At 39.1% G+C, this 20,610-nt stretch overlaps 1 protein-coding gene across 6 annotated transcripts in view; it reads left to right on the top strand.

Moving 5' to 3' along the window:
- FLI1 (Fli-1 proto-oncogene, ETS transcription factor) overlaps positions 1 to 20,610 on the top strand; it is a 164,667-nt gene that overhangs the window by 120,595 nt on the left and 23,462 nt on the right. The window lies entirely within an intron of this gene.

Genomic DNA, 20,610 nt, shown 5'->3' on the forward strand with positions numbered 1-20,610 from the left:
TACCTGGATGTAGTTTGGTAAATGTGGAATGAGATAGTTAGGATGGATGCGGGGTCCATATCAGCATGAATGACATAGTCTGAGAAAGTGAAAAAGAAGATGTGGTCCAGGGTGAGGCTGTTAATCTTTGATACTAGGATAAATGACAGAATTATAAATTAAATATTGAATTTCCTCATTTGGTACAGTTGGTGTGAGGATGGTTTTTTTTTGGACAGTAATATGATGCTGGGTCACTACCCTCCAACTCTCTCTAAATTTGTGATAGCTGGACCACTCCCATCACTATTGCTCATGCCACTTTCCACAGTGAACCGCTGTCTCTAAATGATGGAAGTATGGTACTAGCAGAGACTTAGGATTCCACATTATCCAGGGCAGAGGGTATTAACCTGACTTTAACGGACTTAGGGGTCCATGAATAGATTTTAGGGTATCTGTGCACTTGAATGAGAAAAAGTAAATCTTTTATCTTACTAAACTCAATTTTCTTTTGTGATTCTATGTATTTCATTTTATGTACTTAAAAACACCATTCTGAGAAGGGGTCCATAGGTGTCATCAGACTGTCAAAGGCTCCATGACACAAAACACTTAAGAATCCCTGACTTAAGAATCTGGGCTCAGAAGTGGCTAACCTCAGAATGAGAAAAGCTAAGGCTAATAAAAAGTAGTAACTTCATTTTTAGCTAATGGTGGGGGAAGGAGGACCACTGAAGAGATAGAACTGCTGCTTGGAAGAGAGAGGATCATGATAGTTATTGGCAGAAAGGAAGCAGAAGATGGGTAAACTTGTAGCAAAGGGATCCCAAAAAGCTGGCTTCATCAAGAACAAGTTATGAAGACTAACCTCATTTCCTTTTTCTCATGTTATTAATTAATAGATTAGAAGAATGTTGTCTTCACAACTTACCTAGATTATTACAAAGTGATTAATAAAGTATCTCATGCTATTCTTATGGAAAAGAAAGAGAGAGAGATGGGCTAGTTGATGGTATAATTACATGCATTGAGAACTGGTCAAATGGCCAGACTCAAAGAGGAATTATTAATAGTACCATATCAGCTTGGAAGGAGGTCTCTATTGTTACGACTTTGGGTTGAGTTCTTGGTCCAATGATGCTTATATCGGTGAAGTAGATAAAGGCACAGATAGTATTTCAGATTTGGAGAAGACATAGAGCTGGGAGGGATGGCTAACAAACTGGTTGACAGTCAGAATCCAATAATGTTGAAGACTAGAATTGTTGGATCAAATCTAAAAAGACAAGAAAAGTAGAAGCAAGAGAATGAGGAGGAGGAGAAGAAACATTTATATTGTATTTTAAAATTTACAAAGCACTTTACATTTTTCATCTCATTTAAGCCTCTCAACAACCTTTTGAGATAGGAGCTATGATCCTACTGAGTCTGAGAGAAATTGAGTGACTTGCCCAGAATCATACAGCTAAGAATTATCTTAGGATTTTAACTCGGATCTCCCCGACTCCCATTCCAAGGCACTATCCACTATGCCCTCTAACTGCAAGATGAAACTTAATAGGGACAAATGAGTTCATTTGTTTGTTTGCTTCTTTTTAAATCAGCATTATAAGTGCAAGATTGGAAAGGTGTCAAGGATTCCCATACTCAAAGTCCAGAAAAAGATCTGGGATTTTAGTGAACTATAAGCAGAATCTTAGTCAATAGTGTGATTTTTGGCAGACAAAAAAAAAAAAAAAAAAAAAGGCTACCGTAGCCTTGCCCTGAGGGCGATGGAAATTCTGCCATTTGTAGTCTGTTGTGGTCAGATCCCAGTTGGATTACTGCATTCATTTTTGGATACCCCAACTTAGGAAGGATGTTGATGGATTGGAGAGTATTCAGAGGAGGACAGTTAGAATAATGGAGAGCTTTGAATCCATGCTATGTGAAGATCCTCTAGGCTAGAGAAGACACAAGGAGAATGAGCTAGCCATTGTCAAATATTTGAAATGCTGTTGTGTGGAAGAAGGATTAGACTTGCTCTGTTGTGACCAGAGGGCAGGACTAGGAGCAATGTTTGGAAACTACAAATAAATATATTTAGGATTGATACAGAGGGAGGGAAGGGGATAAAATAAATTTTCATGATAACTTTTTTATATGTTTCAAAGGAACAGCAAGTTGTACGTAACAGATTTGCAGTTTCATGGGCAATCATCTTTCTTATTATGCTATGTTATGGAAATGCTTGTTTAATTCCATAAATTAAAAATAAATAAAAATGGAGAAAAAAGCAGTTAGAGCTATCTAAAGTGGAATGGGCTGCCTTGGAAGTTGGTAAGTTAAGGCTAGATGGTCACCCTTCAGATACGTTGTAGTTGGAACAGGCACAGTTCAGGTATTTATTGTCTAAATGGCCACTAAGGTAGCTCCAAATTCTGAGATTCTGTGAAACAAAATGACCTGGGTTCTCCTAGTTCCACTTTTGCCACTGTGTAACAGTGGAACATTGCACAATTTATTTAGCATCTACTTCAATTTTCTCACTTGTAAAATTAGAGGCGTGGGTTATGATCTCTCCCGGCTCTCCTTGCAATACTAAGATTCTATTTCCAGCCATCTCATTTTAGAGATGATGAAACTGGGGCCCAGAAATGTCAAATTACTTGCCCAAAGACATGAAACCTATTGTGTAGATTTACAATCCCTGCTTTTCAATTATTTTAAATGAATATTTTTGAGAAAGCAATATAAAATGTTATATTAAGTTGCTCTGATTTTGGCAAGACTTGTCTTCACTTTGAAAAAAATTTGAATAAAGTTTGTAATTAATGTCATTTTCAAGCTATACCTATACTTTTTTTCCTTTTAAATAATTGTCATTTTAAGGAGCAACCAATTTTGGGACCAATATAAGCATGTGGAGCCCATACAATATAAAAAATTTACCCATTGCTCCTTTCAGAGGTGCCAATTTTTTCTCCAAATCTAACACTTAATTTTTCCCATATTAAAGGTGTAGGCTGCATTAAATCATATTTGGCTGTCTGACCTGAATGCCCTTCAAACACTATGTCACAGGGTTTACAGCAAGAAGACCAAAACTGAATCGTTTCCTTAGAAGAGCCAATTGGGGGCATTTCTGCCATTGTTCTTTTCATTTGTTTTTTGTTTTGTTTTGTTTTTCTGCAATTACGTAAAACATTTCCATATTAGTCGTTTTGTACCGGGAGACTCGAATAAAAGAAAAGGAAAGAAAGTGAAAAATAGCATATTTCAGTCTGTATTCAATCAATATCAGCTCTTTCTCTGGAGGAGCATAGCATGCTTCATCCTTGCTCCTTGGGGATTGTCTTGGATTATTGTATTGCTGAGAATAGTTAAGTTATTCACAATTCTTTATCCGACAATATTGCTGTTACTGTGTACAACGTTCTCCTGGTTCTGCTCACTTCACTTTGCATCAGTGCACATAAGTCTTTCCAGGTTTTTCTGAAATCATCCTGCTTGTCATTTCTTATAACACAATAATATTCTATCACAATCATATATCACAGCTTGTTTAGCCAATTCCCAATTGATGGGCATCCTTTTGATTTCTAATTCTTAGCCACCATAAAAAAAAAAGCTGCTATAAATATTTTTGTACAAAAAGGAATCTCTCTCTCTCTCTCTCTCTCTCTCTCTCTCTATCTATCTATCTATCTATCTATATATATATACACATATTTACATATATATATGCACACATACATACATACATACATACGTACATATATATATATATACATATATATGCAGTGGCGTTAGTGTTCTAGTTTTCCCGCATCTCCTCCAACATCCAACATTTCCCTTTTATTTGGTCATATTTGCCACTCTAATAGGTATGAGGTGGTACCTCAGAGTTGTTTTAATTTGCACATCTCTGATCAGTGGTGATTTAGAGTATTTTTTTTTTTGTCATTGGTTTTTTAACTATACTGTGGAGTTGAAACATCACCTTTTCTGGGATAAAATATGTCAGTGACTGCATCCTATAATATACCTCCAGGAATCCTGGCTCCCAGTCTGCTCCTCTGTCTACTGGGTCATATTTTCTTCCCCACCTCAAGTGTAATATACATGCTGTTGGGATTTATACTAACAACTCACGTTTGCTGGGTAGCAACCCCCTCTCATGAGATGAATGGCCTGCAGGACCATCCCGTATCCAAGCAAATGAGCCCATTCTGTGCTCATTCAGGTTGTACCAGGGCATTTATCTCTCAACATCGGCTCTGCCCTCTGGAGAGATGATTAATTCTGCGCTTTGCAGGTGCATCTTTTGTCCCCAATAAAACCCTCCACTTGAGCCCTTTGCTCCCCCATCCCCTCCTCCTCTCGAGGTGGCCTCAGTCTGCTTGAACAAGCCATCAGAAAGGGAAACAAAGTACATTAGCAAGACAAAGCTAACCCAGTTCCTCTCTCTGCTCTAATAGCTACCTTAAAAAAATGGAAGAAAACCTGAATGTAACCTTGGCTCTGGCGTGCTTGAATAAGACATGAACGCATGCACACACACACGCCCACAGACAAACACAAGGAGCTCGCCTGAGCTCATGAAGAGCTTTTCTGTCTTACTTTCCGTGTGTGTGCCCACCGTCTGCCCTACATTTCTTTTTCTCTCAAAGGGCAGGTGTTGGCATCAAGAATAAAGGAAAAGAGTTGAGAGATGGTGTTTATTAATGATTTTTCAATGTGTGGATCAAACTGGAATGCCTTTATTATTTAAAATGGACCAATCTTCCCTTCAGTAGTCTCTGCACATGCTGACTACTGTCTTGAGGGTTAAAGTGCCTAGAAAGCAAAGCTGGATTAATAAGAATGAGTTTACAAAGAGGTCTGAATCTACTTAAGCTAAATATTCTATAGGAACGGATTAGATCCCACTAGGTTGGTTATGATCTCTGTTATAGCAAGTAGTCTGGGCTAAGACACAAGATGAATTAGGGTGGGGAGGTATGTTACTAAAGTAAATTACAACCAGATGCCAGAGACTAATGGCTTCCATGATAACTTCATACTTGTGCCTGCTGACCAACTTTTTCTGAAAACACCTAGACATAGAGTTAGAGTGTTGAAAACGTTTTTCTCCCACCATAGTTGTCTAGTGTTCCCCATTTCTACCCACTTTCTCCATTTAATGCTGCATCTGTCCTTTCCTGGCATGATTTGTTTCTCTACATAGTCCAACATATAGATTGCATCATGATAAAAACGGTTAATGGTATTCTCAACAGCCAGCCTCTTTGGCTGATATGGGTGTATCAGTGCAGCAGAGGGCGTAGGACATTGGACTTGGAGGCAGGAGAACCTCTGAATGAGTCTCACCTCAAAACCTTACCAGCTATGTGACCCTGGGCAAGGTGCTTTCCCTGAGACTCAGTTTCCTTATCTGTAAAACTGGAATAAAAATTATAGCACCTGTTTCACAAGGTTGTTATGAGGATAATGTAACATAATGTTGGAAAAAATTTTTATAAAGCTTAAAAACTATATAAATGGCTTTAAGTTTTCGTGATTGCGATTGCTATCAGATTTGTGAGTGGCAGCCCACATAGGCTGCGATAGTCTTCCTTGGATTCCTTCATGGTATCACAGAGCCATGATTTGAGCCTGTCTACATGGCTTAGGCAAACTAGAAAAGAGGAAGTAGGACCTAAACAAACTCATAAATAACTCAGAGACAACTAACTTCTATCTCCAAGGCAATTAATCTTGAATCTTCCTGGTCCAAAATGGAACTGTGGGACTAATTAATATATTGAAAAAAATGCTGGATTGAGGGCCAGAAGGGAGAACTTGAAGTCTCCTGATGAATTTCCCTCATCTGTCCGGCTCACACCTATCTTCACTATGTCTGTTGTGCCCAGACGCAGCCACTGGGCACTTACCAGATGCTAGGCTTTGAACAGAGCAGTTTCTTTCCACTCTGAATCTCTTTGCCCTTAGTGCTTCATTCAGGATATGTTTACATGTGTCTAAAAGTGTCCAAAAGACCCAGGACACTAAACTCTGGTTTATTAACTCCTGAAATACATAAAGTTGCCTTCCGCCCATTCAGCACTTAGCCTCCTTGCTATGTCACGGAAAGCCTTTCCTGGGCTGACTGCTGGAAGCACTCCTCGGCTAAACCTTCGGACATGTCTTTAGAAAGAGGGAGCTATAGCAATTTCCCATATTTGATTGGCTAAAATGTCTGCATATATTTGTAAATATCTAAAGAAAAAAACCACTTCCTTTACTGCCCCCATTATCATAAGATCTAATTCAACTAACATTTATTAAGCACCTACTGTGTGCCAGCAACCATGCTAAGAACTAGGGATATAGAGACAAATATGGAACAGATTTTGCCTTCAAGGAATTTGCCTTGTATTGGGGAGAATACAATAAGTACATGTGTAGGTTAAATACAAATAATGTGCCAAGTAGAGAAAGAGGGAGAGGGAGAGGGAAAGAGAGAAAACATGCTAATAGCGAGGATTTGGGGAGGTAGGGGGTGAGGAGAGAGATTGAGAAAGACTTGCTATAAGAGGTAGTACTTGCACTGTGCTTTGCAGGAAGCTAGGGATTCTTTTTGGTGGAGATGAGGATGGATTGAATTCTAGACAGGAGATATAATGTGCATAAAGATGTGGAGACAGGAAATAAAAAGCTATGCACAGGGAAACAGCAGTTCTGAAGGAGATGCTCATGGCAGAATTATTCTGTTCAAGATCTCTAAAGGTTAGGTGCCCTCTTGGTTCAAAGATGCAGAGTGTCCCACTATTTCCTGTCACCCTCGTTATCATCATCATCACCATCACCCACAGCTACTGAACACCATTAATCTGATGCGTTAAAAATGGCCAGTTTTTTATCTTTTCTGTGAGATGAGGAAAGTGAGTTTTTTAAACCTCCAAGGAGCTGAAAGGTGAAATGAGTTGCAGTCAATAAATTGTGACCTTGGGCTATGTAATCTCTTTAGTCCTCAGTTACCTTATTTATAAGATGAGAGGTCTGAACTAGATGGCCCATTGAGTTCCTTTCTACAACTAGATCAAAGGTCTCATAATCCTGAATCTTCACTGAACACATACCTGGTAGGTACTTAGCACTTTCTTGGGGCCTGGTTTTTTGTTTTTTTTTTTTGAGAGACATACCTATGAAATAGAGAATAATACAAGAGTATAGAATCCAATGCCAAGATGAATGGTAGAGGTGATATCTCAATATAATTAAGCAAGTATTTAATAATACAGAATAATGTGTGATTTAGTAATATCATAATGTAATTTGATAATCATTAATTATATGTAATATTTAATAATGTAGGATAATATATAATTTGGTAATGTATAATATTTAATAATATATAAGTGAAATAATTGATGTTCTTGTTTACTTGTTTTTTAGTTGTGACCCCATTTGGAGTTTTCTCAGCAAATATACTAGAATGATTTACCATTTACTTCTCCAGCTCATTTTACAGATGAGGAAACTGAGGCAAATAGAATGAAGTGACTTTCCCAGGGTCACACAGCTACTAAGTGTCTGAGGCTAGATTTGAACTCAAGTTTTCCTGACTCTAGGCTTGGCACTCTGTCCCCTGCACCACCTAACTTCATCAAGTGAACTGATACAGAACTCCAAACTTTTGCTCAATGCTTCAATACGCATTATCACTTTGGATACTCGGAATATCCGATATTTACTCACAAAAGAGGCAGTTTGGATTTTACAGTGAGCAGAGCATCGGACCTGGAGTCATGAAGATGTGAGTTCAGATCTTACCTCAAGCTACTTCCTAGCTCAGTGACCGTGGGCAAGTCATTTAACCTCTGCCTCAGTTCTTCAACTGTAAAATGGGGAAATAATGTCACCTTCTTCTTAGGGTTATTGTGGGGACTCAGTGAGATAACTCTTATCAAGCACAGTGCCTGGCACATAGTAGATAGTTAATAAATGTTTGTTCCCTCCCCCTTCCCACAGTAACCCTGTGAAGTATGTACTGTAGGCATTATTATCCCTGTTTTACAGAAAAAGAAATGGAGGCTCAGGGAGAATGACTCACTCATAGTCCCACATTAAGTGTCAGAAGTGAAATCTGGACCTAGTTCTTGAATGTCCTTGCTACCAGGTGTAAAGCCTCAGTTTATGCTGATGGGCCATAATCCAGGACCTGACTTTTCTCACTGGGGTTAATTTATCAAATGATGAGAATGGGCTTAGAGAATTTCTAGTAGTCTGAGCCATAGTAGAAATGATAGGTCCCCAGACGGGGGTAAATGGAAGATATAGAATAAAAGATGAGTGGTGAAGTAATAATAGCTGAAGTTGATATAAGCTGACATCAAACTGCTCTGAGACTTTTGGGACAGACAGTACTGTGAACCAAGTACTTGGCATGTTTAGATCCTTGTAATGCCCCTGTTGGGTAGGTGCTGTTACCTCCACTTTACGAAAGAGAAAACTGAGGTTGAGAAAGGTTAATGAATTCTGGGTAAGCAGTTAAGGAACAGAGGAAGGTGAGTTTCTAAGTTCTTTTGTTGCAACAAATAATAAGCCCCAGGGAAAGGATGTGTTATAAGGAAAAGTTATGAGTAGGGGCTTGATGTGTTTTTTGGGACTGGGGAGGTCTGGCATTGGTGATGGGTTGGTGAGCACATAGCAGGCTAAAGAGAATAAATAGGCTGTAGACTGTGAAGACTGTGAGAACTTTAGTTGTGTTGGCAGCTCTTAGGGGTTTAGGCGAGATAGGATTTAAAACTGGGTAATTGCATCTCTTTGTGAAGGCGTATTAATGAAAAATAATAATAATACTGTCTAGCACTTTAAGGTTTGCAAAGGTTTGATCACATTGAATTAGAATCATAAGTGGGGGAAGGGAGAATGGAATAAACGTATATAGCACCTACTGTGTTCAGGCACTGTGCTAAACACTTTTACAAGTTTTATCTCATTTGATCCTCACAACAACTCTGAGAGATAGGTGCCATCATTCCCATTTTACAGATGAGGAAACAGAGACAAAGGTTTAAAAGTAACATACTCAGGGCCCCATAGCCCATTAAGCATCTGAGGCTGAATCTGAACTCGGGTCTTTCTGACTCCAGGTCCAGCTCTCTATCCGCTGAACTACCTATCTGCCTCTGACAAGTCTTTGTGTGTGAAGTTAATATACTCATGATGTAACATATGCTTGAAAGGGATGTTTTGCAGGAGGTGTGTGTGTGTGTGTGTGTGTGTGTGTGTGTGTGTGTGTGTGTGTGTGTGTGTGTGTAAAGTGGGGGAAAAGTTGAAACTGTATAGGTCTGTGTATGGAAATGAGTCACTGCATGTCTCATGACATAGAATACTGTATGAGGGGGTAGGGCCCAAAGGAAAAGGCTTGTAATGCTGTGAGTTAATGATTTTTAGGGAGTAAATAACACCTCTTGTATAGCAGCTATCTGGCCCCATGTGATCCATCTAGGCCAGCTAACATGCCTTTGAAACGTGAAGGTATTTTAGCCTTCCCATTAAGAAGTTCCGTATTCTGGTTTTTTCCTTTCTGAAGAAATACTTTGAATATATTTTTAGCTGCCTTGGAACAAAAGCAGGAATGATTGCTGTGTGTGTGTCTGTATGTGTGTGCGCACGCGTGCACTTGCTCACATACACGTGTGCTCTTAATATTATTACCCTGTGATCCAAAGGCAGAATTTACTATTCCAGAATAGACAGTAGCTCCCTCTCTCAGTTTTTTTAAAAAATTGTTTTCCTTTGAAATTCCAGAGTTAATGTTTTGTCTGCTTTCTATCTGACCCTCTTCGGAGGCAGCCGCATGTTTTTTCACTGAAAAAAAAAAAAGACAGAAAAAAAAAGAAAAAGAAAAAACCCTGGAAACAAAGAATAGTTGTCTCTAAGCTGCAGCAGGCAGGAAACCCCAGTCCCAAGGGAGCTTAGCCAGCCAGTGCTGTCCCAGAGTTAGACTCCAGTTCTCTGAATTCAATTTGACAGCTTGTCTGGGACACTTTCTAAGTAACCATTATCCTTCCTTTCTCCAAGCAAAAGGACTGTTATTTTTTTTTTCCATGGGTGTGCTATGTGCAATGTTATTACACACATGTGGGTTACACAGTGACTGGGACACACTTTCTCTAAACTGTTGGAACCAGTTGGCTGTTTCCCAAAACAAGTGTAAATTTGTTCCAGGGTAAAAAGGCAAATGACTTTAAATGCTGTAATATTGCCATGATGGGAGCAGGTATGTATGTCCAGAAGAGATAGTTGGGGTGGCTGTGTGTGTGTGTGTGTGTGTAGGTGTATATGTATGTTTCCTCTTTTTAATTCCAGCTAATAGATGAATTTCCTTATTTGGTAGAGATCCTGAAGCTAGGAAATATATACCACAGAATAAAGTCTGAAGAATAGTCAACATGTATGCTTTTCATACCTTTGGGACCTATCTGGTTGAAACACAAACAAACAGAAATCTTTGACTGTTCACTCACTTTTCTTTTTCAAAAGAAATGTCCCTATCAGTTTCACCAGGAAAGGGAATTCAGATCTGTACCAGAGATATTCCAGTAATGGAATCACTGGGATGTTGTGGTAGGCCAACAGTCTTAACTAGAGACTGTGGCCATAGTTCAAGCCAGACAGCTGCTCCTTTCTGGGATTAGGAACTACTCTGAGGCTAGATCTCTGTGCTTCTGAATGATATTTCACAGAACTGAACCTATCCTAGCATGAGAGATTTAGTTTTATCTGAAATGGCAGGGGGGAGAAAGAGGCCATTTGGCTTATCTCCAATGCTCCTTCAAAGAGTCTCATTTCTGAATCCTTCTGGTACTAAGCACTCATAGACTAGGGACAAAAGATGGATGGATGTCCTTGAAGCAGAGTGCTAGGAACCTGCCCAGGCAGTCAGGCTCAGCATTCTCCACTCTGTCTCAGTTTAGTCCAGTTGGAAAAGTATGGGTTTAAGTCTACTACTAGAGCTTTGGATATGTAGGAAAAACTATCTTTTGGTTTCAGCTGTACCTCTGAATCCCTGAAGAAATGAGTTTTTATGTGGAACATGAGAGGTGTAGAGATGTAAAGTGTGGCTAACCACACTGACCACCACTTACCTTACCAAGAGGTACAGTGAACCCAATTCTGGTTGAGGTCTGAGATTGGGTCCCCAGTCTGGGAGTGCAACAACCACTCACAGACCCCATCCCACTGCTAATCAGAATGGAAACTGACCTACTCTGTTTCTGACTGGACAGGTTTGCCTCTCATTAGCCAGCTTGGTGCCCACCTCACCCACCCCCCCTCTCAGGGCTTTCAGATTGCTGCCAGACTTAGTATGGATACTCTGAACAGCAATAGTCCTACCGCAGCGTAGGTAGGACTCCAAATCTCATGTAAACTACCAGGCTCAGCCTCCCCCTACTAGCAGGGTTTATCAGTGTGAGTTACTACACTCAGCTTTATATTCTTATAGTATAAAGTCATGTAAGTGCAGGATGGCTTGTGGCAAAGGTGTTAAAAAAAAACATGGCGAGTTACTTCTAAATTCTGAAATAGTTTTGTTCCACAAATTTCATTGTTCCCGACTATAACTCTTCTAAATAGTGTTGCCAGCAATACTGGGGCACAGGTTACAGGCTTCATTTTGATTCTTCTCAGCTAGTAACTCCCAGGATTTTTAGCTAAAAAATAGTCTGTTGTTTGGGGTGGAATGAATAACAAGAAAAAAACACAGATGAATTCTGAAAAATCAAGAAGTATTCATTCAGTGAGTCAAGGGACAAACAAACAAATGGATTTTCAGAGAATTTTCTAGCTCAAAACAAACATGTAAATCCATCAAAATAACATCTATGAATTGAGAATATAATAGCCAATACCCCATTCAAAATATAGGCACACATTTCTGCAAAGAATATGAAAATGAATTGTAAATCAGAACTTCTCCTAAAACCCAATGGATAGATTTAATTATCGCAAGATCATGCAAAGTCTAATAGCTTTGAGCTCCAAAAGTGAACTTAAAGGAAGGAAGAAGCTGAGAGGAAAGGATGACAGCAGTAGAGGAGGGAAGGAAAGAGACAGTGCAGAGATAGAAACAGAAATGGAGAGATTCCAAGGCTGCTTGCTGAGCATGGAGAAATTTTGCCTGCTTTTGGTAGAATCTAGCAAGGGAAAAAAAAGGAGTAAGAAAATTGAGAGTGCCATATATAAGAAGGAGAGGAAGAAAACTGAATACTGTAGCTTCATCTCTTGAGGCTCTGGAGAAGAAGACTACAGAGATGTGACCTTCTGGTCAAACACTAGGAAGAACAGGCAGAGATACTAGGCCACTTATCTAGCAGGTAGAAAAGCAGAAAGTGCTGCCAAAGTTTACTCGAGTCTTCTTACTGTTCCCAGTCTAGTTAAGACCACATGTAAAACAGTCCAATAGAAACTGACTTCTCCTTACTAGTCTCTGCACACTGGTTCTTGGCTTGCTCCACGGGATGAGTAGAAAGAAAGGAAGGATGGAAGGAAAGGAGGAAGGAAGAAAGAAAGAAACAGAGGTAGAAAAGAAAGAGAGAGAGACAGACAGGTAGACACAGGCATACCTCGGAGATATTGCAGGTTGGTTCCAGACCACTGCAATAAAGCAAATATCACAATAAAGTGAGTCACATTATTTTTTTGCCTTCCTATTGCTTGTAAAAGTTACATTTATACTATACTGTAGTCTATTGAGTATGTAATTGTATTATATCAAAAAAATGTACATACTTTAATTAAAAAATACTTCTTTGCTAAAATATGTTAACCATCATCTCAGCCTTCCGTGAGTTGTAATCTTTTTGCTGGTGAAGGGTCTTGGGTTGTTGTTGATGAATGTTCACTGACCAAGGTGATGGTTGTTGAAGGTTGAGATCACTGTGGGAATTTCTTAAAATAAGGCAACAATGAAGTTTACCGCATCATTGATGCTTCCTTTCACTTGAACACTTAGAAGTCATTGCAGGGTTATTAATTGGCCCAATTTTAATATTGTTGCATCTCAGGGAATAGAAAGGCCTGAGAAGAGAGAGAGAGACTGGAAGAGCTAGTTGTTGGAGCAGTCAGAACATTTGTTGATTAAGTTCCCCCTAAAATAATTAAAATAGTAACATCAAAGATCACAGATCACAGTGATATACAATAACAATAAAAAAGTTTGAAATATTGCAAGAATTCCCAGAATGTGACCCAGAGACACAATGTGAGTACATGCTGTTGGAAAAATGATGTCTATAGACTTGGTTGACATAGAGTTGCCACAAACCTTCCATTGATAAAAAATGAAATATCTGAGAAGCACAATAAAGGAAAATGCAATAAAATGATGCATGCCTGTAGATAATAGATAGATAGAAAGACACATAGATATATAAATATATAAATGGAGCATTTTTTAAGTGCTTACTTTTTGCCAAGCATTATGTTAAATGTCAAATATGAAGACAAGACAATCCCTGCTTTCAAAGCGTTTTCATTCTAATAGAGGAAGACAAAACATAAAAAGGGGAGCTGGGAGGGGAATGAGGGAAGAAGGGGACCCGAACACAGAGATCAAACAGTCATGTAGAGATGGGGCAGGCCCAAGGGTGAGCCAAAAATGGGTAAGTCAGAGGTCAAATTGCACTTTCTCCATTAATTCAAGATCTGGCAGGGTCTTGACCTAATGATTGGCACCAACTTTATTTGGAATTACACATCGATAGAGGCTAAAGAAAACTAAAAGAAGTTCCTAAATTGACTCAGTAAGAGTAGCTATCTATTCAGTCCACATGGTTTGCCAGCAAAGTAACCCCTTTTTTCAGCTCTATCATTCAGATAGAAGATGATGTTTACAAAGGTTCATCTAGCACCCTATTCTGCACCTATCCAATGCACTTATTATGAAATGTCATCAGGTATATCTTTAGACTCTCTACTGCCCTGTAAACTTTGGCTCTCTCCCAGGGTTTATCACAATCCTCTAAATATAGTATGTACTTAATAAATATTTGTTAAATTTATTAATGAAAGCATCAATCAATCAATGGCCAGCAAGGATGCAAGGAAGCCTAGTGATCGTGTAACTGTATTCAAAAATTGCCATATTGGCTTTTAATAGCAAACAAATGAATTACTCTGAACTCTATAGGCACCTTTTACATTCAATAAGTATTTATGAAGGTTTGTGCTAAATGCTGTGGGAGTCACATTTGTAGCCCCTAAATAATTATTAATATTAATTTTCAATGCAAACTCTTCTGAGATGCACTTAATACATTTGATTTTAGGGGGAAAATCTTTCCTTCCTTCTCTTAACTAACCGTTTCCACAAGTATGGTCAAAAAGTGAATATTTCAGTGTTGAACTTCATCCTTCCTTTCCCTTTCTGATTCTGGGCTATTAGAAAACAAGGAGATAAAAGGGACAGACTTTAATCTGAAGGCTGTACCCCACTCATCTTTGCATGATTTTCAACCCCAGGGATGCCTTTATACAGTTGCTAGAAGGTAATATTTGCCTACAGTGCCAGTGGGGAAGCATGGGGCATATGAGCTCTTGGCAGCATTGGGCAGTAGGGGAAGTTTGTCTTCTACTCCCCCTGACAGCAAATTTCTGGTGCTTGTCAGCGCTTCTACCACCCAACACCTCTTTAACCTTTCTCAAACTTAGTGTAGTACTCTCTTGGCTACCCAGTGACCTCCACTGCAGCATTCCACAAAATGCCCCTGTTCCAAAACTGGTCTTCCCTCCTTCCCCTCACCCCAGCACAAATCCCTTTCCCTCAAGATAGCTGACTAACTGCTGACAGGAAAGCAGCCTTGAAATTCATACCAAGGTGAATGATGGTTAGACAGAGCTTAATTTACCAAGTATATTTGCATTTCAAAAGAGGCATTTATTAATTCAAAAGAGTAGATCTCAACGAACAAGATTTAAGCCAGTTTCCTTCTCCATAGGTCCCTTATATCTTATCACACAGGCAGCCATCTAAATAAGACCTAGAGAAAGAGGGGTTTTTTTCTAATTAATTTTTAGCATTCATTTTTTTAGTTCTATATTCTTCTCCCACCCATTGAGAAAACAAGTGATATGATATCAGCTATACATGTGAAATCATGCAAAGCATATTTCCACATTAGCCATGTTCCAAAAAAAAACAATAAAAGCAAAAAAAGAAAAGAAAAGAAAATTGCCGAAGTACACTTCAAACTATACTCAGAGTGCATCAGTTCTCTCTAGAGATGGATATCATTTTTCTTCATGAATTCTTTAGAATTAATCTTGTTGTTGTTACAACGTTGCTGGTACTGTTGTGTACAATGTTCACCCAGCTCTGCTCACTTCCCTTTGCATCAGTTCATACAGGCCTTCCTAGGTTTTTCTGAAACTATCCTAAGAGCAGAAGTTCTTAACCTTTCTCGTGTCATACACCTCTTTGAAAGTCTGGCCAAGCTTATGAATCCATTTGCTTAATGATTTATAGATGCATAAAATACAATACATAGGGTTACCAAGGAAGCCAAAGGGTTAGTTTGAAAAAAAACATAGCATTTTCTCCAGCCCCAAAATCAGGATCCTTGACATGGACAAAATTGTGAGCAAGTGACATTTTCTTCTGCTCCCTGACACTTCACCATTTAGCTTTCATTTTCAGTCCCTCATCTTTTATTTCCCCTTATAGTCCTCACTCCCTTACCTTCACACCTTCATGCTCCCTCCTAGTTATTCAGAATATGCCTTTTAAAAAGCCCCCTACCAAGCCCGTCCTTTCCCATAAAAGCAGTATGTTCTGTGTACTTTTTGATTTCGTCTTACCTGTAAGATACAATCAGGTCCAAGGTTGTGCTGCTGCTAACTCTAGCTGATTTAAAAAATTTTCACTGTGAGCATTTACATTTTAGAAGTCGGCAACTGAATCAAGGCTTGGTGTATTGTTTTGTTGTCTGTCTAGGCTAGACAATGGATAGGGAACCAGAGGCCTCCAGGCCACATATGGTCTTCTAGGTCCTTGGATGCAGCCTTTTGACTGAGTGCAAGTTTTACAGAACAAGTCCTTTTAATAAGGGGATTTGTTCTTTGAAGTTTAGATTCAGTCAAAGGGCTACACTTGAGGAGCTAGAAGGTCCCATGTGACCTTGAGGCCACAGGTTCCCTACCCCTGGTACTAGACTTAACAAAGTGATACTGAAAATGTTAATGATGCAGAGCAAATTTAAAAGTGTGTGGTGCTTTCAGAAAGCTGCTTGTTAAGCATTTACTAACACATAACTGCCTGTTAGTCCTCCTAAGGTGTTAATGAACAGTAGCAATTTGCATTTAATGGGATACAAGATCTAAAAATAAGAAATAGAGAATTCCAGGACTCAAGGGAAGGCCTATCAGTGGCAAAGCTATCTAGGAGATATATCAGAGAAGAAAATCAGAAATCCTTCAAATCCAATGGCTAGGCTTACATCTAGCCTATCTATGACCAAGCCAGAGTCAGCAAGGGTAACCTAGTTCAGTCTTTCCCCAGTTTGCCCTACAACCTAGTTCAAAAGCATATTGAATGTTTAAGAAAAGAGTTCTTAATCATTTTTTCTATCATGGACACCCTTTAGTTGAAGGTGACCAGCCTATTGAAGCCTGTGGAGCCCTTTTCCAAATAATGTTTTTAAATGCATAAAATAAAATTCGTGGGATTGCAAAGGAACCAGTTATATTGGAATATAGTTATCAGAATGTCTTTTTAAAACAAGTTCATGGTCCCTATATTAAAAGCCTCTGTATTAGGATTTGGCCTTTTAAAGGCATCTCTAGTTCCTTCATCTCTGGGGCTATTTTAAGTTCATTATCCTTACCAAATTTCAGTTTGACACTATATTTCATCAGATTCTTGAAAGCAAAGCCAAGACAATTGGCGTCAGACTTGGTGCCAATTGCTACAGCTTCATCTTGATGGCCATGTCTTCTTGGTATGACTTGTGGTTTTGTTTATAACTTGCTCTGGAAGTAGTTCCATGAGAGCTGGCTACTACAAGGGGAAGGGTCCTCATATACCTTCTCACCTGCCATCTAGTCCCGTAAAAGATTTGCCAAACTCAGAAGAGCCACCAAAAGCCAGGCAGGAGGAAGAGGGTAAGAGGTGGTCCTTTCACTAGAAAGGCTCTGACTGAAGTGCTATTTACCTCATACTGGCACCCCAACACTTAATCATGGCCTGGCATTTTACCAGTAAAATCTTCTCCAGGATCTTTTTCTTCAGGTTTGATTACCTACATGCCTTAAGCATCCCTTTATCTTGGATGAAAAAGATTTTATGGTGAATCTTTTCAGGAAAGGCTTATATACTAGAGGAGGGAGCATTACTATAAGCAGAAAGATAGGGTACAGAAAGTAATTCCCTCTCTTATGGAAGGGGATCTCTAACTACATATGCTTTGGGATACATAGAATTTATCATGTTTTTATCATGTCTACCTTTATAATTACTATTACACATTTTAGATCATGGGGTATCATTAGATAATGGGGTAGAAGAGACCTCAGAGCTTGTCTAGTCCAGTGCCTTCATTTTACAAATAAGGAAACTGAGATGAAGCTAGGCTTAAATGAATTGCCCAGGATCACAAACGTAGTAAACGACAGACCAGGATTTGGACTTGGGTCTTCTGATTCCTTATTTTCACTATGCCATGCTTTCTCAGAAAATTCACATGGCTTAACATGTAAAACATTAGTCTTGGAACTGGGAAAAACTGATTTTAGAACCTGCTTTGGACACTGGGAGGAGGACAATTTTCACCAAGTTGCATTACCAATCAATACCTTAGGTAACTCTCTTAAGACAGTAGATTGCAAATGAATTGCTGCATTAGTGGAAGGAAGGAGTTCCTACCCTGGGAACTTCTCTCATCAATTAAATCATAGCTCATCCTCCTCCTACCCCTGCCATAAAAATAAATTGCTTACCTCACAGCAGTGTTTTGAGACCAAATGATATTATGTATTTAAAGTACTTTGCAATCTTAAAGGTACTATATATGTCAGTGATAGAGAAAGGAGGAAGAGCAGGAGGAGAAGAAGAAAGAAAAGAAGGAGGAGGAGGAGGAGGGGAAGGTGGAGAAAGAGGAGGAGGAGGAGAAGGAAAAGAAGAATGGGAGGGAGGAAGGAGGGGTAACCATTTCAGAGGTACCCCATTCTCCAGTTAAGTGGGGCTCTTTAATGTCTTGCACACCAGCCCTACTCATTCCATCTAGGTGTCTCTGTTTATGCTGTTCTCACACCTTATAGTGACCTACCAACTTCTCTTCCCCTGCCCAAATTGACATCATCCTTTAAAGCTCATCTTAAGTCCCATCTCCTCTTGTCTAATTCAGTTCACCAATTTCTCCCTTCTCTGAATTCCTATAATCCAGAGGCTGTACCATCCAACTTTGGGGTCTATTTTTATTGATAGATTTTATCTTTCAATCACATTCGTTTATCTCTTTGAGGGCAGGAATTATCTTTTGCATCTTTTTTTATTACCAGTGTTTAGCACGGTGCCTGAAACATAATAAGCACTTAATAAATACTTATTGGTTGATTGGTATTGATTGAATATATCCCTTCTCTCTCTTATCCAGCAAGAAATCCCTGGCATCAAAGATTTTTGAAGAGAGGGGAAAAAAGTAGTTCAGCCAAATTAGTCAACACATTGACCGTGAATGACTGCATCTGCTGCATTTCACAATCATATTCTGCCATCTCAGAAATGAAGGGAGGGAGATTCATTTTCTCAATTCTTCTCTAGGGCCAAATGTGATCATTATATTTATCCACTGGTCAGTTTCAGGTCTTTTGTTCCTTCCATTTGCATTTTTGTTATGTTTGTATGTATTATTTCTGTGACTGTATATTTTATTCTGTATCTGTTCATATGTCTTCCCAAATGCTTCTCTGTTGTCATTGAGTTCTTCAGTCATGCATGATTCTTTGTGATCCCATGGACCATACCTGTCCCTGGGGTTTTCCTGGCAAAGATACTGGATTGTTTGCCATTTCCTTCTCCAATGGATTAAGGCAAGTAGAGGTTAAGTGACTTGCCTAGGGTCATACAGCTAGTCTGAAGTCAGATTTGAACTCAGGTCTTCCTGATTCCAGGCCCAGCACCTAAACCTTTAAACCGCCTCTAAATTCTTACTATTATGGGTACTCTCCAGTATAGCACTTAGAGGAGATGGATCTTAGATTAGAGGTGGAAGAGTCATTCTAGTCCAACTCTCTCATCTCACAGGTGAAGGAACTGAGACTCAGAGGGCTCAAGTGACTTGCCTAAAAGGTCACAGTGGTATTAGATGGAAAAGCTAGGATCCAAACTGAAGCCACTTCTACATCAGCCCCTTACTCCCACATTGCCCTGCCACTGGATGTCAAGTCTTTGATATGGAAGGTACTTCAGGTATCACCTAGTCTGGTTCATGGTCTTTATAAATGAAAAAAAAATGAGGTCTGAAGTGACGTTCAAGGTCACATTGCTAGTTTATGGCAGGTGCAAGATTAGGACTGTTGACTTCGAGCCGGTTCAGCACTTTTTCACTGCCCAGTCCTGTCTTTAATTTATAGACTATCTTGAATCATTCTGTAATTCTTAGTCACACTGTGGTGGGCACACAAGAGAATGTCATTAAATACTGAAAATGGATTCCCTGATGAAAGAAGATCTATTCTCCTTTTCCCTTAAAGACACCTCCTAAAAAGCTTCGGTTAAGGCAGGAAATTTTTTATAATAATGATAATTAGCATTTATATAGCATGCTAAAATTTTCTAAGTGCTTTTATAAATATGACCTCATTGTATCCTCACAACAATCCTGAGATATATTGTCATCACCATTTTGCAAATGAGGAAACTGACTTTGATGAAAGTTAAGAGACAAATTGTTTTTGCCCCCTGGCATGAATTAAAAGGGATAGTTAGGTGGCAAAATAGATAGCGCGCCAGGCCTGGAATGAGGAGGACCTGAGTTCAAATCCAGCCTCAGATACTTACTATCTGACCCTAGGCAAGTCACTTAACTCTGTTTGCCTAAGTTTCCTCATCTGTAAAATGAGCTAGAGAAGGAAATGGCAAAGAAAAGCCCAAATGGGGACATGAAGAGTCAGACACAATTGAAACAAAGCAGCAACAAATGAATTAAAGAGATCTTGGAAGTGCTTTTCATGAAAATCTACAGGGATCCCTAAGAATAAGACAATTGAGAGAGGCATCATGGAACGTAGATATAGAACTAGTCTTGGAGTCTGGAAGACATGGATAGATTCAGGTCCTACCTCTGAAACTTGCTAACTGTGTGATTCTGGGCAAGTCATTTTATTTCTTAATGCTTTGGGCAATACTCTAAGATTTCTTAGTGGCAGAGCAGTTGCTGAGATCTGCATTGGTAGAGACGTAGATTTGTCATTGGAAATTCCTTACATCAATGGAATCCCAAGTCCTATTTCAGAAAGCCAACAGGAAAAACACTGTCATGCCTGAAAGATGTTACTATGCCTATTAGAAAAACAGTGGACTAGTTAAAGGTTCAAAAAAAAGTTGGTCTTGAAAAATCTCAACTGAATTTCATTTAGTTACTGTCCAATGTTATTGTG

This window comes from Notamacropus eugenii, chromosome 5, assembly GCF_028372415.1.
Source record: "Notamacropus eugenii isolate mMacEug1 chromosome 5, mMacEug1.pri_v2, whole genome shotgun sequence".
In the NCBI taxonomy this organism is placed as follows: Eukaryota; Metazoa; Chordata; class Mammalia; order Diprotodontia; family Macropodidae; genus Notamacropus; species Notamacropus eugenii.